The 24,079-nt window shown below is 41.9% G+C and overlaps 1 long non-coding RNA gene across 1 annotated transcript in view; it reads right to left on the minus strand.

The window, feature by feature from the left end:
• Nucleotides 1-2,919: 2,919 nt before the first annotated feature.
• Nucleotides 2,920-24,079, minus strand: part of LOC138569364 (uncharacterized) — a 49,738-nt gene continuing 28,578 nt past the window's right edge. Inside the window, exons 2-3 of the long non-coding RNA XR_011303219.1 lie at nt 7,013-7,087; nt 2,920-6,160 (exon numbers count right to left, since the gene is read on the minus strand). This is a non-coding gene — a long non-coding RNA (uncharacterized lncRNA). The remainder of the gene's footprint in view (nt 6,161-7,012; nt 7,088-24,079) is intronic.

A 24,079-nucleotide genomic window follows, 5' to 3' on the forward strand; every position in this document is an offset into this window, starting at 1 on the left:
AGGGCGGTTTCAGTCCCATGTTGAGGACGGAACCCTGATTGTCTGGATCCTAAGAGGTGGTGTTCTTCCAGGTACTTCTGTATTTGTACATAGGCGACCTTGTCCAAGATTTTTAGTAGGAAAGGAACAGTCATTATGGGTCTATAGTTTGTGGGTGTGGCTGGGTCAAGTGTGTTTTTTTTAGTAGTGGAAGTACACAGGATTGTTTTAGATTGGTGGGGATGGAGCCAGTGGCGAAGGAGGCATTAATCAATTTCAAGATGAAAGGGGAGAGGTCACGGGCGGCGTCTTTGATGAGCTGTGCTGGGCACAGATCTCCCTGGCAATTGGATGGTTTCAAAGACAGGATGATTTTTTCTACCTCAAGTGTATTGACTTTGGAGAAGCTGAAGCGAATGAGATCTGTAAGCGTGACCTTATCCGGTATTTTTGAAGGGAGAGTGTCGTTTAGGGAAGCTTTTTTGCTAGAGAATTTACTTTGAAGGGTCGCGATCTTATTCGCTAAGTCACTTTGGATTTCTGAGCACCAGTTTTTATCTTTGGTACAGGTATCAGGAGGCAGTATGGGGGTTTCTACTTCTTTAAGGATGGAGAATAGTTCTTTCATGTTAGATTTTGCTTGGGATATGTGAGAGTCAAAGGAGGTTCGTTTAGCCAGGTAGATTTCTTTTTTGTAAAGTGCGGCTAGTTTGGAAAGTTTGAGTTTGTTCGCAGCTGAAGGGAATTTTTTCCAAGTGGCCTCATAATTTCCTTTTTGCTGCCTTAGTTTTTTGAGGAATGGTGTGTACCATTTGTTTAGGTGCGTTTTCGGTTTACTTAGTCTGAGTTTGAGGGTGGCAATTAGGTCCAGCGAGGTGGCCATGATCTTGTTATATTCGTCGACCAGAGTCTCTGGGTCCAGGTTGTCGGGGAGTGTGTTGAGTGTGGGGAGTAGGTTCGGAATGAGTCTTTCAACTGTCATATTCTTCTTGTTTCTAGTGAGAGTAGGAGGGGCCCTAATGATTGGCGGAGGTGGAGGTCTGTCAGTAGAAAGCATGAACGATACTAGGTGGTGGTCGGTCCATGCTAGTGGTGAGATATTTGTGATGTTCTCTAGACAGTTGTAGTCGGCAACCCAATCGAGTATTCTGCCTTTCGAGTGAGTGGGTGCCATACTTCTTTGCGCAAAGCCTAATTCAGAAAGACTGTTAACTATAGTGCTGGTGATATGGTCTTCCGGGTCATTGTAACCCATATCAAAGTCCCCCAGGGTGATTTGCTAAATTGTTTTTATACTAAGGGAGAGTGATATATTTACGGAGATTTATTTACAAACTGAGCCTGACAGATTATTTTACAATATGAAAATAGAATGCAAACAAGACCATCTAGGGCCCTGCGAGTGATCCAACATGCATGTTTGCAGGGTTGCATGAAGTATTGTTTCATTCAGGCCCACTTTAGACCATGCCCAGCACTCTTCAGGCCATGGCCAGCACTTGAGCCAGGCCTCATTGTTAGAGCCTACTCTTCATTTCATATCCCACTTAAAGCACTGAGAAAGGTTGCGGTCATGGAGGCTGGAGCTCTTTAAGTACTGGGTCAAGGAAAAGGGAATGGAGGCAATGCCTAGATTACTTACTGGCAATCCTGATTATTCCTAGTCCTACTCTTTCTCATCTGTGGCAAAGCAGGCTCTCTGGCCTTGTCAAGAGGGGAAGAAAGGAGCCTGACCCTTACTCCTTCTCCTAGTGCCTGTATGATTGATTGCAGTACACCTTTGTCTCACACCATACCTCTCTAAGTTGATTCTCACCAGTCTGTTTCTTCTTGCTTTAGAGTGTTTACCCAGAACGAGCCTGTGAAATCTGTCAAACCCCTAACACTGCAGTGTTTTATTGGAGACTAAATCGCCCTGCATCAACAGTAACCCTCCAGCCCTGACCCGCCTATAGCGCTGTTGGCAGCCTAGCCCCTAGACCTCCTCAGACTAACCAGAAGAGGCACAGACCCCAAACCTCAATGGACTTACCAGAGGGATACCAAAGATTGCCCCCCCCTCCTAAAATTAACTGGAATCATTTGACTCTCAGTCTGTCATATAACCCGCTGCAATCTGGTCTTGTCTAGAGGGGACGGGAACCTCTCTCAGCCAGGATGCCCTACCAGGGAGAGATCCAGAGCCAGTACAACCCCTGAGGTGGATGGTGGCAGTTAAGAGAGCCCAGATTCATGCCCCACCTTTTGTGCCAGCATGTTTCTATACAGTACACACTTAACTCCAGCCATACCGCCAATGCAAGATGCTTGTCAGTGTTTCTCTTTCTTCTTTAGAGACCCTCGATCCGAACAAACCAACCAACGGAATCATCAGAAAATGAACCCTGGGTTAATGACGATTACGAGTCAGCCCCTATGTGGTTAGGCATGGAAAAGGAGTCTGTGTCACCTATACCCTTGGATTGTCTTCTTACAATGGATTATGGACTCCGTCTTGACAAAACTTTCCCTACATTATGGCATATGGTTTCTGAATGGAAACGTGCAAATGGTATAACAGAGTCAGATATTCTGCTATCTCTGGAGTCATGTATGTGGAAGAATCCAGCAGTTACGGTCGACAATAAGATGCTGAATTGGCGCATGTGGCAGTGTCCAAGTATTTGGAAGCTGAAACATGTTCTACAGAATAGCACATTATTAGACTTTGTCTTCTTGAAATTTAAATATAAATTACGTAATTCTGAAAGATCAAAGTAAACAGTGCTACAAGGAATTTTGACATCCATTTTCTCTCCATTAAATGCCAGGATACATTACCCTGCTGGCATATATGTCATGTTGAAGAACTGAATATAGGGTCCCGACGGCCTCTCTTGGTCTTGGCACCGCGGGATCAGGAAAGGCACTCTAAAGCACATCAGGACACTCAGCCTGGACTTCAAAAGACATCCGTTTTATTCTTTTCAGCAGACCAGGACACAGCATACAGCACACTAAAGAAAACTCTGCAACTTCCCTGGGCTCTCAGCCCCTTATATACAATCTAGAAAGGTGAGGTAATGCAACGGTCAATGTACAACCCCTTTTCCTGCCTGTGATTAGTTGGCCTACCTGCCACTCAGAACCAGTTTGAACAGGTCTCATTTGACTCATTCTACACCAGTGGACTCTTCATGAACTTCTATGTAAAAAATTATCCACTGACATCATCATGACTATGTACAAATCGACTATTTTGTATGCTCAAGCATCCATTTTAGAGTTGCCTGACTTGTCTTAACAAATATGGCCGACCAAATTACGAAATGCCTGACCAACTTATTTGTACTCAGAACTTGGTACCTGCTAAGTTTCAAATCTAGATTGTTTGATAATTTATGATAAACATGTACTACTTGAATATTCTTTATTGTCCACGACATTCTGACCCCACAAAATAGATCGCCCTTAAAAACTCTTTACTGAAAGGTACTACATTTCTGATTTTCGCAATATTAGAGTCATTGATCAAGTTATCTACAGTTGGTTTGAGGAGCGTGGGGCCTACCTCCTATACATTCCATTTGAGGTTGAGGGGGGCTCGTCCCTGTACACTCCCCCCTCTGGATTATATTAAGTCACTTACTCAATACATACCACTATACCCATGTCCACCCTCCTCAATTTTCAGTGTACCTACACATCTCTGTCCTAATCACCCTTTTTCTGCAAAACAATTTTATTTCAATCTGAGAAGTATACTAAAACATTTCTACAATGTCAGTACTGACACATTATACTCTCCTAGTCTAAACACGTATGTGTCCCTAAAGAATACCTTTCTTTACTTTGATCTGAGTCCCATCTCCATTACCCAATTTACTTTAAACTAGCTATATGCCTGAGATAATTTTACAGCCACTATGAGACTTAAGAGATGGTCACGCTTTGAAGTAACCCACCAGCCTGTTTCTACATTATCCATGTGTGGCTCATACTCCACATTCTTTACGTCACTCCCATTTCATAACATTTCCTGGTTCCCCATTGTCTTCCCCATTTCTATTTTTACGAGTGCCTTTTCTTTTTCTTCTTTATTCATTGTTTGTTGTTATATCTTCCATCCGACTCATCTTGGCTTGGACTCCATAGATCATCTTTATTCGGTTGTTTTTGTCCTTTTTAGGCTGCCTTGAAGCAAATGTCTGGGCCTTTTAATGCATAGGGTACTTGGTCCATTGTCTTTTTCATGACATTATGAACATGGGGGCATTCGGCCACTTCTTGGGGGATTCAAGGATATAGGAGTTTTTCACAGAAAGTTTATCTGCTGTAAGGAATAAGGGCTGGAGCAGGCGTGGAGTGCTCAAATTTTCTTACTAAGGACACGGAGCTGGGGAAAGACTAAAGACTACATTTCCCAGCAGCCATAGTGAATTGTGTAGTTTCTAGTCACGCACGCGTTGCCAGCTGACTCTGATTAAGGACAGCTAATTAGCAGGCAACGGCGCAAGACAGGTGTGGCTTATTGTTACTATGGAGTGGTTGGTGTCGGACGAGGAAGAAGAGGTCCGCGTGCTTCACGGCATGCTCGTTTTCTGAATTTCTTGACTGATTGCAGCTCGGAGGGGTGAGGACGCTGCTGGGCTGCCTAATCGCAGTGTGATCTTCATCCGGGAAGGCCCGCAGGGCTTCCCGGACTCCAGTTAAGTACCAGGAGGGATTGGAGGTGTGTGTGTCAACGGGAGTGTTATGTAAACGGTCCAAGGACCAGGCCATGCTCTATTGGTCTTCCGTGATTACTAAGAACGGTGCTGGCAAAACATGAAGCCGGCACATTGCTAAAAGCTAATCCTTCAGTGTTCACACGCAGAGATAAGCAATCCGCGGCTCAAGAGAGTATGGGAGCAAAAAGCACATGGGAATCAATTCAATGCCAATTAGTGCTGCAAACTAGTTCGGGTTTATGAATGTCCTGATTTGTGCCTTACATGTTGCTTATGCCTGCCCAATGGGGCCATACGTTTTGTCCTATCATTTTGGGAAGATTCCCATTGTTTGTTTCATTACGCTTACTGCAAAAATAGGTTCATTATGTGTGTGTAATGGTCTATGACACGTGTTAAGGTGTGCTTAATTAGGTACAGGCAGGGTGCAAGTATATGGTGTATGTTTAGGACAGGAATACAGGTTTGTTTTTCCCATTTTTGTTTAGTAAAATGGGTATGGGTATGCATATGCTTAGATAGGTTAGGGTTGTTTCCCCTGTGCTACCCCTTCCCTATCCAACCTAGGTGTTCCCTTAACCTCTATCCGGTGTTCCTAATTCCCCCACCCTATCCACAACCTCTCCCTAACCCCTCTTCCCCCCATTGACTGCCATGTGGTGACCTGTTTAATATGTATCAGGTGCCTGTGCCAACCACGGTGAGAGGGTTGAATTCATTCGGCTTCTGTGGTTCAGGGGAAGAGTGTCGATCTCTCTCCCCCTACAAGGTTTGACATTGACATCTGCTGTCAAAACTGCACAGCAGAAACATTTATGTATGGGCATCTGGCTAGGTTCCTCGACCTTTCTCTCTGCTCATAGGATCGCGTGCCGCCAATTTTCTGAGTTACATAGGTCCCTTATTGTACATCTGTAATAGAAAGCTGAATGAGTTTCCTTTGAAAAATAAGTATGTCTCTATCATCAACACTTTTTCACCAAACCCTTAAAAAATCTACTCTTATGTGTCTGTCACACGCTCCTGCCTCCTAAACAAACTCCATTATATCACCTTTTCACATCCCTGCCTCCTAGAAAAAACGTCATCATTCATTTTGGTTGTTTATATACTAAAGCTACTAATCCTCTTCCTTTTTCATACATATTTACTTTTTTCTTACTGTATGATGTCTGATTGCTGGGATTTGGTTTGTATTCAATAAACAAATGCAGGTGCATCTATTTTTTAGGCAATAAATACATATTGCCGTCTCATTTTTGCCCTTATGTCTTATGGTCTTCTTTTATAAAAATTATTTGTGCTCTCTGGAGGACACATTTTCCTCCTAAGGTCGACACTTTCAGACTAAGGAGACAAAAAACAATAACAAAAGACAGACAAGTTAAGACATGAAGAGAACGGCGTCTTCTTCTTTTCTTCTAGGCACATCCGTAGCAGAAGAGGACATTGTTGGCAGGGATCCATGTTTTCTGTAGAAAACCAAAATAGAGACAAAAGTCATTCGAGAACTGGCAAGGGGGTCAAGTTTCTTCTATAACACAAACCCTTTCTCCTTACTGCTAACAGAACATGTTTATGTTTTATAATTTCTCTTTTCTTTCAGCCCACTTTAACTTATAGGCTTTCTCTTACTCGTTGGTGCACATAATAATCACACTTCTCGTTAACCCTGTACAGTGCTAGGGCTGATACTTAGTTTTTTTCTCTGCTTTGCTAATGGTCTTCATATGCTCTGCTGCAAATGCTTCATCAGCTTTGCTGCATGTGCTTCATCTTTCCTCCGCCATCTTCCTTTCGATCGTGCTGGACCATGGTCATTTTCCTTCTGTGCTTTGTTTTCATTACGTTTAAGACACAATAAACATCTTGCTACACATGATCTCCTCCTTAACCCACTACACTAATCTAGCGTACCCCTGTTTTTCTGGAATCTGGCACTGATTCTTACTACGTGCCTTCACCTCTTATCATGAAACTACATTGATTTGCCTATTCTAAACATTTCTTATACATTTGCCAACTCTACCCTTGTTGGCATCCTGCCAACTATCAAAAAAGAAAAAGGTTACCCACCTTTCATTTGACCTCTTCTATGTCCTGTGGTTGTGGCCATGCTTGTATTTATATGCTACTCTATTCCTATTTACACCTATCTCGGGAAAAACGGCTACATAATTGAAACAGTGTGCTCTATCTGCCTCTTTTTCTGTTACTCACGTGGGTCCTCTTACTCCTAATAATGATCAACAGCGTGTCCACACCCTGTGGTGTGAACCAGTACTTATCTCTTTTTTCTTTTCTCCCTATTCACTAGCACTTACCTGTGTCGTGATACTTCCCCTATTAAGGCCATGCAGACATTCCTCCTATATTCAAGAAAGGTCCATGATCTTCATCTATAAAAGAAACGAACATTATTACATACACTTAAATAATGATATTTTACTTACCCTTGTATGTTCTCTTGAATTGGCTCTGTACAACATTTTTCTTGTATGGTTAACTCAATTTTGGTCAACCATACCCCTTTATTCCTTTATTTTCAAAATTTTGATTTTGTGCTTATTTTATACTCCCTATTATTTTAATGTCCATTCATTCATTCATCCAATAATTTCTTCATTCATTTTTCCTTTCATTCCTTTTGTTAATACATTTATTTATTTAAACGAAATGACGTCAATGTTTTGAACTGAGCTCCTTATTCCTATACTGTTTAAAATACATTATTTATTTTCATCCTCTCCTAATTCATTTTCCTGGACCCATGCCAAAAAGTCCCATAGTCTACCTGACATTTTTGGCCCTCTCTCCAAGTCTTCGTAAATTTATATTGAATGCTGCTATATTATTTCCATATGCAATAAAATGTTTCTTTTTCTTTCTTTTTTAATGTGTGATGTTCCTAAAGAAACACCATTTCATCCTTTTCTATGCCCTATCTCGACATGTCGTCATTAGTGATGTTTAATCAATCTGGAAGTTTCTCTTGAGAAGCATCACTGTCCTTGGTGGTCCATTTTTATTATTCATTCTTTGATCATTTTGCCATTTTTCTCATACTTTGGATGTTTCTAATTTTATGGGGGTCATCTGTCCCCCCTCTTTGTTCATATATATCCGTGGTCTGAAACTAAATTCATCAAATATGCTCACCACGGTTCCACTAGGTCACATAGCCATCTGCAACACTGTGCTGTTATTACAACAATAGAAACCTCTGGTTCTACCAGAAACGTCTCATAGCACCTCTTGCCCTATACAATCCACTATGAACTCACCCATATTCAAATGGTGCATTCCCAAAGTGAAACACACTTTCCCCTAATCACCTAAATAAAATCAACATGTTTTAGGCTTTGTCACTCACTCCCTTCTTAAAACATTTGGCATATGTCCGTTATAAATATAACAAACATTTGTCACAACACACTCTCCCCCAGAGACTACCAATTCCTAACCAGGCAAATAGCTACATTTATAGTCTTCAATAGACACCCTCGATGTTCTAATATTCATTCACCACCTTTCTGTCTTTGCTCAATGGACATACAGTCCCAATGTCTACCACTAGAATAAAGATTGTTCTCCCTTTGCCATATCAATTCTCGGCACTCCTTGAGGCCTAGTGCCACTAACAATTCTGAACACATCAAGTCGCCCTATGAGGCTGTTCCACTGTGGGTGCATGTACCTCTGTTCTTGTGAAAGCGTTTCTTCCTTTCATACTGACAGCTTCACTTCTGTGTGTCACTATTTATTCCATGTTTTGAATAGTGCCGAGTCTGCATATGGGCTTACTGCACTTGCCCTCTGCAGTAAATCCGTTTTACACTTTTCCTAAACTACTGTATTTGCTGCATTCCCAGCGCTCATGGCCGATATAATGTCTAATCTTGGCCAAACCCTTCCTTGACTTTTGAGTTATACTAGGAGGTGTGCTGTCCCCCCTCTTGAGAATTGCCCATTTTGCACGAATCCTTGGCTTCTACACATGCGTGCAAGGTGCCCTGACATACTGCATGTTCAACATACAGGAGGTCTCCTAATTTGTCCCTCCTGCATGCCTTGATCATCATTGTGTATGTTTTGAAATCCACTTTGATTATTCCGGAAATATCCCTAGTTAGTCTGGAAGCCTCTGCCTCGGAAGCTTTCCCTACTCCGTGGTGCAAATCCATTATTACTTTGATTGAACTACCTTTGGATTTTTAATCTGTGGCATGTTTGCTGTCTGCTGTGAACCCGACCCGTCTCCACTAATCAACATTGCCCCTTCAATGGTGTACTTGGACAGTTTTTTTCTGCACTCATTTTCCCTTCTTCACCTTTCCTAGCATCGTCTTTCTGTTGATTCTTCTCCTGCAACAGCCTGCAATAATGCACAATGGTCAGCTGTATTTCTGACCAAGGCTTTGCTTTCATGCTCACCTATTTTTTCCGAGCTGCTTCTGTACTGGTTCTGGCAATCCCTGACATAACATATGGTAGAACACAGTTATACGTTCTCCCCAACATCTTACTTCTTTGTCTGTCTAAGAATACCTCTCACCTCGGAATCACATGCACTAGCACCCTGCTTTTCTTGAAAGGTTTCCCCTTCTTGATCTGACATATTTTTGTCCCCAACTAATGTCACGCTCACCATTTTAGTCTCCATTTTAAAGCAACCTGTCCATAGACAAGGGTCTATGCTTGAGGCAGAACAAGCCTTTCATATTTTTAATTTGTCCATCCTGCATATTCTTAGTTTTCATATGTATCTACACTGTGCAGTCTGTCATCTCATACGATTAATACACAGGAGTTTTTCTGATTAGCCCTATTTGCACATTCATCATTCCACATATTTTTGAAATCCATCTTGGTTTTTTCTGCAAACCATTTCTTCCTTTAAAATCTGTTTCTTTGCTTTTGAGCATACACCCACCCCTTCCTTAACTCATCTGGCGCTTAATTATTTGCTCATGGCGCGCACACTGATTGCCGCATTCCCAACTTTCTTCATCACTAGCCAGTTTTGACTTTCGCAGACTTTCCTCAATGCTGCCCAGAATGTATAACTGTTGAATCCTTCTTTGGTGATCTCACCAGTACTCCTACTTGTTCCCAAAATGCTTTCATATCTACTTCAAACAGAAACATGCAATTTCTGTTCTTCTTATCTTTCTCTAAGGATTAAAAACAAAAGCCTCTTCTGTTTGTGTGTTGTGCATGCATGCATGCAAGGATGCATTGTCTGTAGTGTACCGATTGCCTATACTCCCATAAAATCATGTGTGCAGTTTGCTTGCATGTGTGCACCAGTGTGTGTATTTGTGTTCTCTCTCAGGTCAGTGCATCTACGTAAAGGCCTACATATGTTGGCACAGCTTGCTAGCACTTCCTTCAGTGCTTACCCTTATGCTAAAATATATTTAAAAAATCATTTTCACATATTTCAAATGAAATTTAAAAAACCACGGTTTTCCTCATTTATTTCTGTCATTTCCCAAAACTATTTACTGTGCCTAGTTCAAATACCATCTATTTAGCACATTGGTCTGCTTTTTACCGCAATTTGCACTATATAATACATTTTAAATCTTGACTACACCTGTGATCTTGGATATTTTGTCTCCAAATGTCCTCAAATTCTACAGAAATAAGGTACAGCACTGGAAACAGCGCTCCCTCACTTGACACCTGTCTATGGTATTCCTAATGTATTTAGTGCAAATTTATAAATTTGCATGTATTTGCACTTCATGCTATTATTGCATTGCAATACCTCATCTATTCACAACACCCATTCATAACACAATAAAAACTCATTTTATTCAAAAGAATAAATGCCTCATTCTCTTCTCATTTGAACAGCTATTTGCCACACATAAAATCAATAACTTAAGGGCATTTCTCTAAGTGCACCCATTAAAAAGCATTCATTGTCAGCTAGCTAATATGACCAAAACACTTCACTCACAGCCCATGCAAAAAGTGTTCCAATAATACTAAATAAAACAGAACTTTCAGCCCTTCCATTTAAATCATCAGCTTTTTCAACATATCGTTCACAAAGGAGTTAATTTGCTCCGTTCACAGACAAGGGCCTCCCTAACATCTGTTTTTTCATCATTATTCATTGTCATGTCTCCTGCGCACACTGCCTGAATTGCATTTTACTCAAAAGACTGTTTACTGTGAACATAAATTATCTTGCGTAACTGCGTTGGCTGTTATCTCCTGATCCTTTAAACAAACACTGTCCTACTTTCAGCAGTGTGCGGTCTATCTTTGCCAGCTGCCAAGCTATGCACTTGACTTTTTTCTTTTTAAGAGAATATATTTAGTCTCCAACATTCTCATGTGCTGCGGTCTTGTTATCTGTAATTTTTTAAACAAGAAAGGAATATATTTGGCAGAATGTACAGCCCTTTCTTGTCACTTACGCACCCAGCTGAAGACAACTCAAAAGCCACCATTTTTCATATCCTGTCAAATCTTATCTGGTCTTCGTTTCCAGCAAAACTATTGTGGTTTTATGCCATGTGAAGTTAATTATGCAGCTTAACCTGTCTATTTTTGTCAAATATAAGAATTAACCCCGTATTTACTGTATTCTGGTTTTTACAAGGGTTCAAAGATGACCACTTTTTCAAACTTTTTTCTGCATTGTCTCACTTAATATTGCATTTACCATAATTTAAACATCGCTCACCTATACATCCTTATCCACAGCTCATATTTACATCCCTTTTTTCTCATTATTGAACACTTTATTTTTTGGGTTGGTGCCAATTTTTCCTCAACTAAATAAACATATCTTCTTAATTCCACAACATAAACAAATGTATAATACACAACACATAACACATAATACAATTTGGAAAACATGACAGACTTGCCGGCACATAAATCTTTAGTCTTCTCCTCAAGACTTACCCTGCCCCTAAAAATACTCCTACGGAGCGTGAACCGTCCTCTTTAGACAAGTCTTTAAATGAGTCCGTCTTCTACGTCATCTGCTATGGGACCTTCTGTTAAGTCTTTACGATGCAGGAAACTGGGCGTAATCTTTATCGTGGCCTCTCCTCACGATCCCTCTTAATTGCTTGGCCTCTCCTCAAGTCAATTACTTACTTTTTAACGCTCATTGTTCTCAAGTTACTTTATCCCAAATCCTGTTACTTCTAAGCTACTATATTACACTCTAAAAACATTGATTTACCAAAATAAAAACATTTTTCTAAAAACCCATCAAAAATAATCCTTCAAAAATAAATACATAAATAACTTTTCTAAGAGGGGTCCCCAAAATAATTAAATCATTATTAGAGGGTTATGGCATGTCTGTATTGCTCGCAGTGAAGGATGAAAGTATGTAAACTTTCCCAATATGATATTTGCTAGAACTGCAAAAAGGAAATTGAAACCAATACTCATATGTTTTAGTCTTATGAGCAAGTATCTCAATACTGGGAACAAGTCCTCTCCTGAATGGAGTTTGCAACACAGTCAGTACTGCCACATACTCCAATATTCTGTGTTTTGGGCTTATTCCCAAATGGTTTGAAGTTATCAGCTGGATTTAAGAATTGGACATACAAAGCATTGTTAGTGGCTAAGAAACAGATTTGAGGAAATGGAAGTCTAATGGGAAACCGCAACCCGAGGACTAGCTCCGAGTATATTGCTGTTGGCTGCTAGGAAAAACATTTCATATGCCAAGAAAAATGTGGTTGAAGACTATCAATTAATTTGGGGTATTTTCAATGACTTATATGCTTAAAATATTATGGTTATGGAATCTTATAATGAGTGTAAGAATGATGATATGCTGGTTTGGCTCACCATCGTCCCTTTTTGCACCTAGTGTTTGCTCATGTTGTTTGACCTGTGTTATGTTGTATTTTTGTGTTTTGTTCTGTTCTGGGACACGTGTGTTAAGTGGGTTTGGGATATCCTGTATTATTACAACAATATAAGATGTTTTGATCTGTTTGATATGTTCTACTTTTGCAAGATCTCTCATTGAATTACTAACGTTACCCTTCCATTCTTTTTACTTGTATTATATATTGTTAAGACTGTTGTATACTGCTTGTAGTTGATGGATTGAAAAGGAGAAATTCTTTTTTTTTTTTTTTTAAAGAAGAAACTGAACCCTTATCCTACACTTTGCAGAGCAGGGACCTGACCGACACCTACCCACACCAGGCAGCAGAGCAGAGCGGCAAGCCAGAGCACCCGGCCGACCTGCCACTGCTAGCATATGAAGACTGCGGCAGGAAGAGAGTGAGCAGGAAGCAATAGGCTGCATTCATACACAGCAGGCAGAGGGACTACGGTACTGCTTGAGAATACTGGCAAGTACATGTTGGGACTTCCAAACTCCCTAAACTACCAGGAACAGTTTGGGGAGGGTGGAGAATAAAACTCTTACCTCGTGAAACTTAGGCACCCGGAACAGGGCCCCGAAACTCGAACACAGACACAAACCCCGCTACTCATGATACATATATATATATTTCGAAAAAAAAAGAGGAAAACCAATTTCCCAGGACCAAGATGGAACCGGGAAGAGCTGGCCAGTGGAATGCACTCCCAAGAACAGCAGAGAAAGTCGATGGTGACTCTCTGCACAGAGGCAAAACACAATCCAAAGTTTTACCAGACTAACAATGCTTTATTAAATGTCAGCATGGCAAGGAAAGAATCCAGAAACGACGCATTTCATGGTGCACAGACTGCTTGATCACGTAAAAGTGCGAACATAAACAAGGTGACTTTAAAAAGGGTTCTTAGTCTCTTTGATCTCTATATCAGATAGAGTGTATCCATTTCCCACACGGTGCTTTAGCTACATTTCAAAGGCAGACATCTTTACATGTATAAAAAGCTTTGTAATTACTGCAACGTTTGTGCACATTGAAGATGCTTCTTAGCGTATAAGTCTCTTTTCTCAGCGGTATTTACATACATTATTAGCACTTTCTCAATCGTTAAATAGAAATAAAAATAGTTAGACAACTCCCATATTGTAAATGACATAACCACATGGATAATTAGCGCTTAGTGCATTTCATTCCAAGTAGGAGAGTAAACATATTTTGAGCGTGTTAAAACACTTAATGCATATGATAGTTCTCGTTTCGCTTCCGTGACTTTTTTTGCAGCCTCAAACTTATCTGCACATTCAAAACACTGTGTGTTTATGTCCTTTTCCTGCCGTGACCAAGTGTATTACCAAGTGTATTACTTGATCATCCGCCTTTTTCAACCTTATGCGGTATTATGATATTCACACAGAATCAATTATTATATTTAATTATAAGCAAAGAATAAACAAAGGATGTTGCTTCCATTCCTCAATTAAACATATGCTATGATGTTTAATGGAACATTAGAATTAGGTGTACTACCTTGTGCAAAATTACAAGACAGCAGCATTCTTGCACAACATAAAATAATTATGGGTCTAAAATTCGAAAAATCATGTATTTGGTTCGGAAGGAATATATTGAAGGGCAGAAAAAGAAAGGGAATAGCAGAACAGAGACAGAATAAAAAATACCCAATTATGCATGTAACCTTGGCGCACTTTCATGAAACAAAATTAGAAAAAAATATAATGAAAAGCAATACATCACAATTCTAAAAACAAAAGTGTATCCTCTGCTATGCTAGGGGTAGGGCGATATCATTCTCAAATGAGCCCTATAGAATGATCTATATACTGAACCCAAAAAGGGTTCCCCCTAAGCAAAAACAGTGCGGATTCAAACATAACCTCAGACCCTAAAGGGAAACACAGTGACCACTGGCATCAGCATTACATGCCTATAGTTAAAAGAGAAAAACAGAAATATAGAATTAAGGAAGCAAAAAGTAAAGCAAATAGAAAGGCAAATAGAGAATAGACTACAAGAATAAAGCTAACTATAAAGAATCAATAAGAGAGATGCAGTCAAAATCCAGAAAATATCATATGAAAATGCCATATAAGGATACCTTATAAAAATACCTTATAAAAATACCTTATAAAAAATACCATATAGGAATTTCACACGTCAAGCTTAGTACATCTGATTGAGAGCCCTCAATCAGCTTGTGGATCTCAAACTGTTTGTATACTAATTAGTCCAGAGGAGTATCTATGCAGTCTCACGTATAAAATGTATGGTTAATAAAGAACGTATATCGGGAAGGCACTCTCGTTACAACTAATATAAAAAGAGAGAGAGGGTGGGAAAGGAGAATGAAACTAAAAGGTTGAAAACAGAATGGAAACTTTATCTCTTGTGCATTCCAGAGAGGGAAGAACAGCAATATAACTCTTGATAACATCATTTAAGGGAAAAGATTATTGTCATTAAGTCCCTAAAAAAGTATAGAGTTCTTCATCTAAATTATGACCTCTTGGTTTCTTCGTGTCAAGATCAAGAATGCATTTAGTTTCCAACTGTCTCAGTGCCAATTCTCTATTTCCACCCCTAGGGTGTTTGGCTATGGTGTAAATGCCAAAGTATGTAAAGCCATCTAGCTTTCCATCATGTACTTCTTTAAAGTGTAAAGCCATGGGGTATGTTGCATCAACATTTTTAATGGCTCGAATATGCTGCAACATCCGCAGCTTGAGTCTTCCTATGTAATCCCAACATACCACTTGCCACAAGGACACGCAAGCACATAAACCACGTACTCGGTGTCACAGGTGATTCGCAATTTGATGGGAATACTTTTAGCCAAAATTGGATGATCATAGCTAGAGACATCCTTAGCAAACTGGCAGGCCTTACATTTCCTACATTTTTGAAAGCATGTATTTGATGTAAGTAGCCAAGTAGAGCCTCTCGAAAGCGAGGAAACACTCATGAAACTAGACACAAGATTGTCTTTAAGTGAGGCAGAACGTCTGAATGTAATAATTATCCTGTCTCCCAGGATCCCTCCCAAGTGTTCATCCAATTGTAGAACATGCCAGTGTTTTCTCATAATCTGACGTATGTTCTGGGAATTCGTGCCATAAGTAAGAATGAGACGTGTCTCACTCTGACATTCCTGTGGTAATGGCACCACTTTAGTTGTTAGTAATGAAGAGCGATCTTGGTCCCTTGCTTTATGATAAGCTCGTTCCAATATCTTCTTAGGGTAACCTCGCTGTTTGAATTTATGTGCCATATACCCACATTCTGCATCAAAAGTCTCCAGTCTAGAACAATTCCTTCTTATGCGAATAAATTCACCATATGGTATGGACCATTTCAGGGAGGTAGGATGATTGCTCTTGGCATGTAGCGGTATGTTTGAACTTGTCGGTTTCCTGTAAAGTTCCGTCACAAGTTCCTCGAGGGCCACTTTAAACAAGAATATCGAGATACATGATAGCAGTCTTGTTGTGGCTCTCTGTAAACTGCAGATTTAATTAATTGGTGTTAAGTTTCTTCACAAAGTCTAACCACTCTGAGCTGGTTCCATCCCAGATAATGAACAAATCATCTATATACCGCAGCCAGAGTACTATTTTAGATGTATAACTGTTGTACTCTGTGCCCCAAACAACAAACTTCTCCCACCAACCCATGAATAAATTGGCGTATGAAGGAGCAAATGTTGTCCCCATGGCTGTACCCTGAAGCTGTATATAAAACTCCTTATCAAATATAAAACAGTTGTTAGTTAGACAAAGGTGAATCATGTCCAATATCATGCGACTGTGTGATTAAAAATTCATTGACCTGGTATGGACAAAATATTCACAGGCCCGTAACCTATCTTCATGTCTTATGGAGGTATATAAGGAAACTACATCTAGGGTGTTAAGTAGGTATGTGGATTCCCAGGTGATGCCATCAATTATGTTCAGAAAATCTTTGGTGTCTCTCAAATAAGAAGGAAGTGTCGTTACAAAGGACACCAAAGTCTCGTCTACAAATTTTGAGGTATTCTCATATAGTGCCCCACAGAGTGTCACAATGGGGCGCCCTGGGGGCTTCCTCATGTTCTTATGTACTTTTGGTAAAAAGTAGATGGTCGGCATCACTGGAAATTTTGGATGTAAGTACTTGCACATATCATCCTCTAGTAGTCCCTTATCTTTATATGTGTTCAGCAAGTCAAAAAGTTTCATGTTCATACCTGCAGTGGGATCCTTACCCAATTTTGCATAGCAGGATTGATCATTGAGTTGTCTTGCCGCCTCCTTGATGTAGTCAGCACGGTTCATCACCACAATATTAGTACCTTTGTCTGATGGTTTAATAATACAATCTGATAATGTACTGAGATCCTTCAGAACACCAAGTTAATGACGTGTGAGGTTATCCCTATAGTTGCATTTAATCTTTCTGATTTTCCTCAGATCATTGATAACTAAGTCCTGAAATGCTTCAATGTGTCCTCCCGGGTTAAACATGGGATTAAATCTTGATTTACACCTGAGTTGACTAGTCCCTGGCCAATCCGTATGTATATTCATGGAGTTCCAGTCTAGATCAATGTTGTCATCAGATGGTGCACTTCCTGATCCCAGGCTTATGAGGTTACCAAATGTAGTCATATCTTCAATAGAAACTGATGTGTGACCTTCTGGCAACTCTGGACTTGTTTTTTTGGACGGGTTGATGGCAAAAAACATTTTGAGCCTGACCTTACGCATGTATTTGTCAAAATCTATGCGTGTTTCTGCATAGTTGTAATGGCTCGTCGGGCAAAAATTGAGGCCAAGTTTCAATATTTTAAGTTGGTCATCTGAGAGGGGATAGGAGGAGAGGTTGATAATGGACTTGTCTTGTTCTTCCATATTCGTTTTTACAAGTTCTTGGTGCCAGAGCGGGTCTTGCGTGCTGTCTGGTCCTTGTCCCCGGTGTCTGAACCTGTTGCTCCTCCTTGTTTTCTTCCTCCTCTCTGTCCCACCAATTTTCCTCGGCCTCTGCCTCTTGGTTTTTTGTTGCTGTTTCGTGTATCCATCCCCAGCAACTGCATTACTTCTAAAAAATTCAGCTTTCGTGTAGGTTGCTCACTTTCACTTTCCGTGGTGTCCACTTCCGAAGATGAGCATGCAGCCGGAAGTTCCATTACTGTTGAGTGTGGACCAGTGGGTAGTTTGAGTCTGAGGGTGTCAAAGCGTTTGGCGAAGGTGAATACCCTTCCTTTTTCGTAATCATCTTTGTCGCGTATGAATTTACGTTGTTTGCGCAACTTAATATCGTCCTCAAATGCTTTGTATCCCTTTTCCATACTATTTCTCATAATTTTCCCCTCTTCACTCGGGTCGATTGTTTTAAGCTGGTCCTCCACTTCCTGTATTTTTGACAGTATTTTCTTTCTGTCCATTCCTGCATACTTAATGAGGATCCTCAGAAAAGTAACGGAACACAGACCGCTTGCTTCTCCCCATTCATGTAACATTTCAGGGTCTTGCTCATCAAACGTAGGTGTAGTCAATATGCGTAAGCCCCTCGGCACTCTCCCTACATCTATATAGTTCTGTAGTGAGAACTCCTCCCACCATTTTGAGATCTCTTTGCGCCGCAATTTTTCAAATTCTCTTAACAATTTTATTTCTGTATTAGGCGGTGCCTCTGCCTGCGGTCCCTTTGGTTTCCCCACATCTGTGGTTGTTTGCTTCTTGCAAAACAGGGAAGCTGCTTGTTCCCTTCTGGCTGTTTCCTTGTCCTTTTGTGACATCATAGTGTAAATAATTTAAGGGTAGTCTGGCTTTGGTGTGTTCCTCTCCTGAAAAACAGTGTCCGTTCTTGCGGTTGTGAGCCTTAGATATCACAGGTTCATACAACTCCCTGTAACGGAACTTCCCAATTGCGATGTAGCTCAAAGGTCTATGTCAGACGGCAACACTAGTGGACAAGCGCAGTAGTCAGAAATACTCCCCACCCTCCGGTGCAAAAGAATATTCCAACAGAAACCCGCTGCCAAGTCTCACCTGGTGCCTGTCTGTTAGCGGCCATGTAGTTATGGTTAAGTTGCGAAACTCATAGGAAGAGCACTTTTTTCGGCGGCTTATAACTTTGCTTCCCCTCGACGAATCTTCACCAAACTTTGCAAAAAAAGTATATGGCCATCTCTGAATTGTATGCCAAGTTGGGCGACGTTTTGTGCGGGGCGGACCCATTTCCCTGTTCGCTTCGCTGACCGAAGTCTCATTGGCCGGTGGTACGCCGTGCTGTCGGCGAACAGTGGACGCGGCCAGTGGTTGGCTAGAGAGAAGCGTGCTGTGCGTCAAGGTTTTTGGGAGGCGCCGCCATGGTGTATCTGAGGACAGTGCTGCTGTGTGTGTACCATGGGTCTGCACTACTGTGTGCATGGCTGGGCCTTTTGTATGTAGCAGTGTGCGTACTGGAAAAACTCACATCTGGAACTGCTGCAGCATCCTACTTCCCTGTTCGCAGCAAGGGCAAAAGTTTGATTACACTGCAGTGTGCGGTGACGGGATGTGTGAAAAGTGTTCCATGCCGGCGTTATGTTGTATCGGAAGACAATGCAGCAGCAAAAGGATCACAAAATGATAGTGTATGGCATATGGTGGTGGCAAGAAGAGATGGAAAGGGTGCGGGAGTGAGAAGAACATCACGTGATATATATCAATATATAAGACGACGGTGGTCTGACAGCGGTATCCGGTGGCAGGCGCATTTGCTGAAGGGGACTGCATTCCCCGACACATGACGATGTAAAAATAGCGGGTACTATGGTGTGGTGTGTGAGGTACATTAGTAGCCCCTTGGCTGCATGCCTGCAGCACTACCACAGAAAATTATGTTTACTGGTTAAAAAGGTAAGTCCAGTGTTTGAAGGTGCCACATTGTTGCTTAGTGTATCATATTTGGCTGCACGTCACACAATGTTGGTTGTATGTGTGTGGTGATTGGTAAAAGAACATACAGTTGTTGGTGTATGGGTGGAGATGGTGCAGGGAGAAGTTATGCAGTGTGTCCACTGGGTTTAGTAATGGAATAGTGTACATATTGAAGAGGTGCCGGTGCAAATGTTTCTTGTATATGTTTGCATAGTGTCCATTGCGCAGATTAGTAAGTGTTGCAGCGCGGTATGCACCATTGGTTCTATGCACGTACTACAGTGGTGGGAGCAGGCTGAATGTTGTGAAGATTGTTTTGTTTGGTTTCAGATTGGAAGTGGGTAGCGGTGCCAAACACAGCGGCATGTTGCTGCCTTCCGGTAAGTGGAACACGTGTCCTTACGTCTGTGCTTTATGGTGTGGCGGTTGGGTGGAAGTGCTGATGTGTATGTTGCCTTTGTGATATTTGGCACATGTGTACCTGGTCGTCTGCATGGCTCCGTTATGTTGTGGTGAGTGTGGCCTAGGTCTAGACTGTTGGGTGCATGGCCTTTGGCCATGCACCCAACAGTCTAGGCCTTAATCACAGCCTCCAGAATATAATGCAGTAATGCAGTTGTTGCTGAGGATGCTTTTGGAGTTGGCGAGTAGCACACAATGGTTACGGAGGACATTGTGCATTTGGTGTGGAACAGCAGAAGTGCGCTGCTATGCGTACATTACTGTATGGTCTACATCATTGCCCCTGTTGTACAATAGGGAGCCACATGTCACCATCTGCATTTGCTATGGGTAGGACATTTATAAGACCCTTCTTTCACGAAGCATTTTACCACATTGCGCCATGAAAGGAAGTCATCAGCATCAGAAAGTTGCAAAATGTACACAGCCACTCACATATCGGTATGCACAGGCAGCATAATGTAAGTGAGCAATGTATGTACAGATGTGGCCAGGGTGAAAGTTGGCAGGCCCATTTGCAGATGGGGCCGGCATTACACTTCAAATGAGAAGTAAAACATAGTTTGCACTAGGGTGTTCAGTGTGTGGCGAGGCACAGCGGTCAGTGATGGTACAGCAATGCCAGAAGGGGAGAACAAATGAAATTTGCAACCTACACTGCAGTATGGTGTGTTGCGCCTGCTAAGCCTGTACACCCTTCCGTGAATGGGTGGCCACCTTGCACTGGCAAAAGAATGCTGTGGGGTGAAATAGGTTTCAGAATGCTGTCCTCGATGGTGGCAACAATAAAGAAATGGTTGTGCAGGACCTTGTTGATGTGGTTGAACAGCACAAGTGACCTGATATGCATCCGGTACCAAATGGTACCTTGTTTGTGATCATTGCATCAAATGTTGCTTTTATGGTTGTGGGGAATGGTTGCAATTCTTAGGCGTGCTCAATAGCATGCCACCATAATGCAGACATGCATTTTTAAGTATGCATGTCTCCACTGGTGGCGATGCTGAAAAAATGGTTGTGCAGTGTTAGGCATAATCCAGTGCAGTTTCCTTAGGGAGCACTACACCAGATTAGGACTACAGGTGAGAGCAATAAATCCCCTTTGGTATCAGTCCGTACCACAAAGATTTAGTGGGTAGCTGTGGCTGAGCAGTCAGAACTATCTCAAGAGGTAGATGAGCAGTATTCAGGGTTTACACAATAGGTCTACTGTGCCATGGCACAAGGAAACACTGACTAAAACTTGGTATTAAAAAAGTAGTTATACATTTATTTTATTCAAGAAAACACATACATCAGTCATCAAGCAAGTTAAATTAAGTGAAAGGAAAAAATATACACACTCCCAAGTTAAATTGTAGACCAAGTGAACCAGAGTGTAAACTGAGCAAAACGGCAAAGTGACAACTACACACAAGGGATCCTCTAACAATTCCTCACAAGGGAGGGAAAGCACAAGTTATAAAGAAATAGTTTCTCCTACACCCTAGCAACACTTCCCCTTAGTTTGTGAACCAGTTCAGCAAGACAGTGCATCAGTATAGGCAATACTTAAAATGAAAACTGAGCAAAATGGCATTTCACAAGGAGTAAGACTGGGAAGGAAAGGGTAGTTGAAAGAAATTGGTGCACCACACAGTTCTCAGTGAGAATCAATCTAAAGAAAGCAGATCTAACAAATGTGACCAGAGTCAGTATGCCTATGCCAGAGTCAGTGGTACAGGGCAAGGGCCCAGGAGCAAAATGTTCTTGTAGCTGCAGTCAAGTCTTTGGTTAACGAATTTGAAAAGGTGGCTGCAGAAGTTGAAAAGACAAAGTTAAGAGAGGGGAGCGGCCAATCCAACAGGTAGGTAAAGGATTTAAAACACCTTTAGCACTACCGCGCAGAAAGGGCGGCCTGGCAGAACAATGTACCTTAATATGGAGAAGTGGCTCCTGCGTTGGCGGTTGTTCATGGTAGTTCCTGCAGTTCGGGTGATCCAGCAGAGGAAGAGAGGCTCTCATCGTGTAGGAAGGTTCGAGTTACTGCACTACCCAGGGATGAAACCAGCCGCGGTGCTGCCCGACGAATAAAAGGTACGCTCCTTTAAGTCGCGGTCTGGCTGGACTGGTGCCTGGCTATCCGGCCTCCAAGTACAGGGTATGGGGGATTCGACCACGGCAGGTCCGAGAAGGTGATTGGCAAACTGGTTGGCCCCACCAGCTCAAGGGAAGAAGGCTCTTGCAGGTGAAGATCTTCTCTCGTCGTGTGGAGAAAAGTGGTGAGACGCTGCAGCAGGGCTTCACAAGTGGTTCAGTCATTGCAGATGTCTTTGGCTTCTCTCCTCTTCGGCTTCTTAGTTCCAGTGGCAACGTCTTGCTCTTCCAGTCCTCAGGACCCTGCTTTTATGCAAAAAGATCCCCATTCATACAGCCTAGCTGTCACTCACACGGTGGAGTGGTCATCTTGGCGGGAGACCCTCCAGCCTATCAGGATAGAGTGTGACATGGGTTGCTGAGGCAGCCCTGTCCAGGGGTCCTACTCCCCCTCCCACACAATGGACCCACCCACCCCAGACTCAGCGGCGCCGAAAGGAGGGCTTCTCGGCAGAAGCCCGCCAAACGGACGAACAAAGGATCCCCGACCTGGGTTAGGAGTTTAGAGAAAGACATGAGAAAGAAGTTATATTAAAGTTCTGGCAAATAAAACCTACCGGAGTAAAGTTAATATTAAAATACACTGGCGGTATGTTAGAGGCTGTCAGGAAATGTGGTAGCCTCGAACAATGGGAAAATCCCATAGAGAAATATTCATGGTAGTAACCACTGCCACCAGCCAGAAACTTTTGAGAGAGGGACTGTACGGTACCCCCTCAAAAATGAACATAGGGGAAAAACTATTAACCCCTTCGAGTACGTCCATAGTAAGGTGGGTTGTACTGGTTTAGTTCATAGGATTTGACTAGTCAAGTCAATGGGGACTTACATGCCCTGGGAGACAGTAGTCGGTCCCAGGGTATAGAGTCTATGTTTGGGGGTCGCTACGACACCCCTGTGTCACTGCAGAGGGTGCTTTGTAACACATGTGAATAAAGATGGTTCCTATGGGGTAGAGAAAGATCCCATAGGCATTAAACACAAAAATAGCCTAGAACACACATAGCAAAAATGCCTAAGAGCGGGAAAAAGAGTCTCACTCTTAGCAGGTAAAAAGAAACAAACCCTTCAAATCCAGCAAAGCTGCTTGGGGACTCTATAGGTAAGGGAAATTAGCCATAAAATGAGAATTCTCCCTAACATGCAGGACTTTGTAGACGTGGTTGAACAGCACAAGTGACCTGATATGCGTCCGGTACCACATGGTACATGGTTTGTGATCAATGCTTAAAATGTTGCTGTTATGGTTGTGGGGATTGGTTGCAATTCTTACACTGGACATTGTGCATTTGGTCAAACAGCATTGTGCACTTGCTGAAATAGCTGAAGTGAGCTGCTATGCGTACATCCTTGTCCCTGTTGCATAATAATATCTCTGCTGGTGGCAGCGATGAAGAAATGGTTGTGCAGGACCTTGTAGACGTGGTTGAACAGCACAAGTGACCTGCTATGCGTCCGTTACCATATGGTACCTGGTTTGTGATAACTGCATAAAATGTTGATTTTATGGTTGTGGGGAATGGTTGCAATTCTTACACTGGACATTGTGCATTTGGTCAAACAGCAGAAGTGAGATGCTATGCATACATTGCCATGTGGTGTACATCATTGCCACTGTTGTACAATAGGGAGCCACATGTCACCATATGCATTTGCTATGGGTAGGCCCTTATCAGACCCTTCCTTGACAAAGCCTTTTACCACATTGCCTATGAAAGGAAGTCAACAGCATCAGAAAGTTTCAAAATGTACACAGCCACCCACATACCGGTATGCATAGACAACACAATGTAATTCAGCAACATATGTACAGATGTGGCCAGGGTGAAAGTTGGCAGGCCCATTTGCAGATGGGGCTTGCATTACACATGAAATGAGAAGTAAAACATAGGTTGCACTAGGGTGTCGAGTGTGTGGTGAGGCCCAGCGGTCAGTGATGGTAGACCAATGGCAGAAGGGGAGAACAATGGAGAACACATGAAACTTGCAACCT

This window comes from Ambystoma mexicanum, chromosome 2q, assembly GCF_040938575.1.
Source record: "Ambystoma mexicanum isolate Mex_15411 chromosome 2q, UKY_AmexF1_1, whole genome shotgun sequence".
NCBI lineage: Eukaryota > Metazoa > Chordata > Amphibia > Caudata > Ambystomatidae > Ambystoma > Ambystoma mexicanum.